We start from the raw sequence: 6000 nt of genomic DNA on the forward strand, positions 1-6000 counted from the left end.
AGGCCCCAGTGCGGCCGGCAACCCAGGAAGTTTCCGCACACAGAAATGAAAGCAACGAGATAGGCAATAGAATTGGGTGTGAAGTGGTGGAGCTGAGCCCCGAAGAAGTTCAGAAACCCCCTAAAGAAAAGATGCGGTGGCAAAGAAAATCCACGGTCGACATGAGTCGCTAGGAGGACACACTCACCCTCCTGAGGCTGTGGCTGCCACTCCATCCTCGGAAGCCTCGTTGCTCCGTGCTCGATCAGTCCTTCGTTGGCTAGGTCGTCGAGATCCTTCTGGGTGATGGTCAAGCGGATCCAATCTCCTTCGATCCAACCTTGTGGCAGGCGGGACCGCGACGAGGATCCACCCCGACTGGTCGCTCTCCCCTTTGCCTGCGTCGTCGCCTTCTTCGCCCGCTCCAAAGCCGTCGTCTTCTCCTTCACCATTGTCGCCGACGAGTCTGGTACGAAGCAACGGCGCCGAACAGATAGCAAGGGCAGCAGATGAATCTGAAGACAGGAGGGAGGAAAATGAGGGAGCACTGTTCAAAAACCTCCGCCTGGTTCCTTACATGGAGTCGCTTCTGAGTGGCTGACTGGTGGAGCCGGGCAATCCTGTCAAATCCCGAAACAGTCGCACGAGGGATACGTGGCGAAAAAGGCGGCGCGGGGATCGAGGCGTCTCTGCCTTATCCCATCCGAGTACCGTGGCCTTCTCCGCTTCGCGCGCTTCCCGAAATTCGGATCCCAATAAATCCGCTAACCGCAGAGAAACTTGTCAGACAGAAGATCTACTGCGATCCGTCGCTCGGAGATCTCCAAGTGTAGAAAGATCACTTGACCTATATCCAGAATGGACCAAGGCGATTGAAAAAGAAGTTGATACCGTCACCTGCGGTCAGTCGATCCAGAACAAGACATACTCATGGCACAGAAAGAAGAGTCGGAAGAATTCTCAACTCCTTCCTCACTCAAACCTCGATCCATTCGGGGGCTAATGATGAAGTCATGTACCTAGGGTAGGGTCATGAACCTGTCCCAGGTACCCTCCCCAAGGACATCTACAGAAGAAACCGTCTTCCAGTCGACCAAGGAAGATCCCACTCGACGGACTGGAAGACACTTGACGAACTTGAAGACACCCGACCATGAAGACTCACTCGACCACCAGGAGTTCAAGATCTACTCTGTATCCAAACGGTCTATAATTAAGTAGTCTTTATGGTCATGATGACACTTTATGTAAGGCGTTACCAGTAATGCCAGGCCTTAATGTACTTTAACCCTCCGCTAGGTGGGCTGGCTGGGGTCTTGGCATCCTCTATATAAGCCACCCCCCTCCACTGACAGAAGGGTTCGGACGCCTGTAACTCTCACACATATAATCCAGTCGACCGCCTCCGGGCTCCGAGACGTAGGGCTATTACTTCCTCCGAGAAGGGCCTGAACTCGTAAAACCCTTGTGTGCACAACTACTCCATAGCTAGGATCTTGCCTCTCCTTAGTACCCCCCTACATTACTGTCAGGCTTAGAACCACGACAATCATGGCGCCCCGAAGATGGAGATCAAAAGGAGCAAAATGATATTGGCCATATCATGTCACTATTTGATTGCATGTGATGTTTATCATGTTTTTGCATCTTATTTGCTTAGAACGACGGTAGCATAAATAAGATGACCCCTCATAAAATTTCAAGAAAGTGTTCCCCCTAACTGTCCGTCGTTGCGAAAGTTCGTTGTTTCGAAGCACCACGTGATGATCGGGTGTGATAGATTCTAACATTCGCATACAACGGGTGTAAGCCAGATTTACACATGCAGAACACTTAGGTTAACTTGACGAGCCTAGCATGTACAGACATGGCCTCGGAACACAAGAGACCGAAAGGTCGAACATGAGTCATATAGAAGATATGATCAACATGAAGATGTTCACCGATGATGACTAGTCCGTCTCACGTGATAATCGAACACGGCCTAGTTGACTCAGATCATGGATCACTTAGATGACTAGAGGGATGTCTACCTAAGTGGGAGATCATTAGATAATTTAATTAGATGAACTTAATTATCATGAACTTAGTCTAAAATCTTTGCAATATGTCTTGTAGATCAAATGGCCTACGCTAATGTTGCCCTCAACTTCAATGCATTCCTAGAGAAAACCAAGCTGAAAGACGATGGTAGCAACTATATGGACTAGGTCCGGAACTTGAGAATCATCCTCATAGCTGCCAAAAGAGCATATGTCCTAGATGGACCGCTAGGTGAAGCACCCGTTTTCCCAGCAACTCAAGACGTTATGAACGTCTGGTAGTCGCGTAGTGATGATTACTCCCTGGTTCAGTGCGGCATGCTTTACAGCTTAGAACCGGGGCTCCAAAAGCGTTTTGAACAACACAGAGCATATGAGATGTTCCAAGAGCTGAAAATGGTTTTCCAAGCTCATGCCCGGGTCGAGAGATATGAAGTCTCCGACAAGTTCTACAGTTGTAAAATGGAGGAAAATGGTTCTGTCAGCGAGCACATACTCAAAATGTCTGGGTTGCACAACCGCTTGTCTCAGCTGGGAGTTAATCTCCCGGATGACGCAGTCATTGACACAATCCTTCAGTCGCTCCCACCTAGATACAAGAGCTTTGTGATGAATTACAATATGCAGGGGATGGTGAAAACCATTCCTGAGGTATTTTCAATGCTGAAGTCAGCGGAGGTGGAGATCAAAAAGGAACATCAAGTGATGATGGTCAATAAAACCACTAGTTTCAACAAAGGCAAGGGTAAGAAGAACTTCAAGAAGGACGGCAAGGAAGTTGCCGCGCCCGGTAAGCCAGCTGCCGGGAAGAAGCCAAAGCATGGACCCAGACCTGAGACTGAGTGCTTTTATTGCAAGGGAAACGGTCACTGGAAGCGGAACTGCCTAAGTACTTAGCAGACAAGAAGGCCGGCAACACCAAAGGTATATGTGATATACATGTTATTGATGTGTACCTTACCAGTACTCGTAGTAGCTCCTGGGTATTCGATACCGGTGCGGTTGCTCATATTTGTAACTCAAAACAGGAGCTGCAGAATAAGCAGAGACTGGCAAAGGACGAGGTGACTATGTGCGTCGGGAATGGTTCCAAGGTCGATGTGATCGCCGTCGGCACGCTACCTCTACATTTACCTACGGGATTAGTTTTAAACCTTCATAATTGTTATTTAGTGCCAGCTTTGTGATCTTTCTGTATTGGACATGTCAGTTAGCCTTTCCAACTGTACTACGCCATCTCCTGCAACAACTTTCGTTCTATTCGCCGTGATCAAGTGTGGCACACCCGGATGCGATCCGTGAGTGCTGTGATGTATTGTTTGTGATGCCATGTAGTATATCTTCTTTGAGCGCTACAGCTTGTGATGAGGAAATTTTTGCAACGGTTACAATGACACTTGGCAAACTGTGACTAGAAGCCCACAATTGTTTTGCATAAAACATGATCATACCAAATAAAAGGGCATGCGGACACATCACTTACAATAGCAGGTAGATACCACAACTTATTTAGACGACCAGCAGTAGCAGCAGCCATGACACACGTGTGCATCGATGGATAAGCTAGGTCGAAACCAGTACATACTAGTATGACAGATTTATTTAGGCAGCACGTATACTTAGTAGGTGACGTATCCTATTGCACCCCTCAGCCTCAGTCGCACACATTCCTGCACTTGGTGAGGGTCACCAGCGAGGCCAAGGTCCAACTCCGACTGCGAGACAAGCGTGGTCTAAGAGGCGACCCATGCCGCAGGCAATGAGCACGGCATCGACTTTCTTGGCGATGTTTACACCAACACGGACATATGCCTGGCTCAAGGCGACGCTCAGACAGTTGGCGGCGTTCGGCATCCCACGTATCTGCCGACAGCATCGGTCTTTGTTGGCCAGGCCCATCATCCTTCCTAGCTGGAGGTCGACGCACACGTCGAGCTTGACTACGTCGTTCAACGAGCAATGGTCGCCTCCACAGGCGGATGGTGCTGGTGCCGTTGCCGGTGGAGGCGGCAGGCCCTGGCCACTTGCTCGGACAGAAGCCATGGCCAGGAGGATCGTGGCGAGGAGAAGGACGCGGGAGGACATCATGGTTTCGGGGTTGGTGGTGGCTATTGTCGCAGATCCTGCTTGAGTGGATGAGTTGGGCCGATGTTGGTGCCAATGCATACTGGGAATGTATCAATTTATAGGACGCACAAGAAGTTGTTTGGATATGTAAGCGAACATACCTAAACACTTAAAATGGAAGTAAAACGGACTACCCGCTAGCCGATACCAGCACTCCTCTGTGAGCCCTACACAGACTGTCACACTGCTTGATATACTGAGGCGTTTGGTGATTCGTTTTGAGAAGTGCGACAAATATTCAAGGGTTATCAATGTTTTGACGAATCACTTATAATTGATTTTGAGGTATGTCTAGATGTAAAATTTACCTTGGGTTGCTTTAATACTGTTCATATATCTGAATATGACAATTGAAGAGCAAATAAATTGGCACAACAAGCATCCGGCTACTATGTTGATCATGGTGTATTGCATATATCTATCATTAATCGATACTTATTCTCGCCAACGTAGGTAAGGCGGAATTGGAGCTCATTACTTCGGCCAGTAATGAAACTTTTATGCAGGTGAAACAAGGATTGGAAGAAGTTCATTTGTGATTATCTACAAAATTCGAGCAAAAGGGTGAACAATATGGTTCGGAGGACAGTTTTGAGATACATATATATCTATGAAACTTTATCACCAGATTGTTACAGAAGCTGAGAAGTTTTCACCTAAGTTTGCATCAAGAGGTCAAACAAGCAATATCCGATATATATACTTATCATCCTAAAAACATGCAAATGGCCGATGGAGTGTTGACATCGTCCTTAGAACAAACTCCGTGCAAGTTATTTTCCGGCACACTAGTTTTGCCGAAACACAGGGGGCATGTGTTGATACCAGATTTTGGCATGGTACGAAATACAATTAAGATGGTATCAAATGGAAAAGTGATCTTCATGAAAAAGTTCCGTATTATTACCGATAAAGGCTTTCGCCCCGCTTTATAAATAAAGCAAACCGCCACAGAGCACACATACATAGTCGGGTCCACACACACACACCCAAGTCTCACAACATAGTACAAAGGTTCTGCTGAGAGCACAGCTCAACAAGCCCAGGAAAAAAAAAGACAACCACAGAACGCGCCGGACGAAGAGACCATCTAGCCTGGTTCTGGCGGAGGTGGTGGCGACAGGCGGACGGCCATCGAACGGAGGTCGGCGATGAAGGCTGAGATGGGGTCGCAGTCCACGGGGCGGCTAAGAGGCCGCCAAAGCTGCAAGAAACCCGAGAGTTTATAAAGAGCGTCAGAAGCCCAACGAAGAGGAATGCGCTGAATCACAAGCTTATTGCGAACAGTCCAGAGGGTCCAGGCAAGGACCCCGATCTCAAGCCACCTAATGTGGCGAGAGGCCACGGGGGCCAACTGGAGTTCCGTATTATTGACATAAACATCTTTGAAGTTTGGGCCATCATCTTCTAATCTCATCTCGAAGGCCGGAGTTGTGTTCGAAATACTGAGATCTTGTATCCAGAGCAATGTTCGGACAATTACGCCTCAAGGACTGCCTCAAATGAGAAAAGTTTCTACACGAATTTTCTTCGTTCCGTCGAAGCGGCCGATTTTGATGTAAAAATCATCTCAATTCAAGATTGTATGTAAAAGTTAGAGCCACCTGAGTGCTGCCCTGTCACGAGCCAAAAGTGACGCGCCTCATCAGACATGATGTCTTGTCTGATGGGTAGTGCGAATAGTAATCTATCTTGTGTGAGCAATTCGGCCTTGAAGATGACCTCGAATCGAAAAATGTTCAACATGAAAGTTGTTCGTATCGTTCAAATGGTTAATTTTTCTTTTGGGCGCATATTTATACAAGGTTGTTTGTGGCCCATGAGAGTTAAAAACCTAACTGATGTCTCAAAC

Source organism: Triticum dicoccoides, chromosome 1B (assembly GCF_002162155.2).
Source record: "Triticum dicoccoides isolate Atlit2015 ecotype Zavitan chromosome 1B, WEW_v2.0, whole genome shotgun sequence".
Taxonomy (NCBI): Eukaryota; Viridiplantae; Streptophyta; class Magnoliopsida; order Poales; family Poaceae; genus Triticum; species Triticum dicoccoides.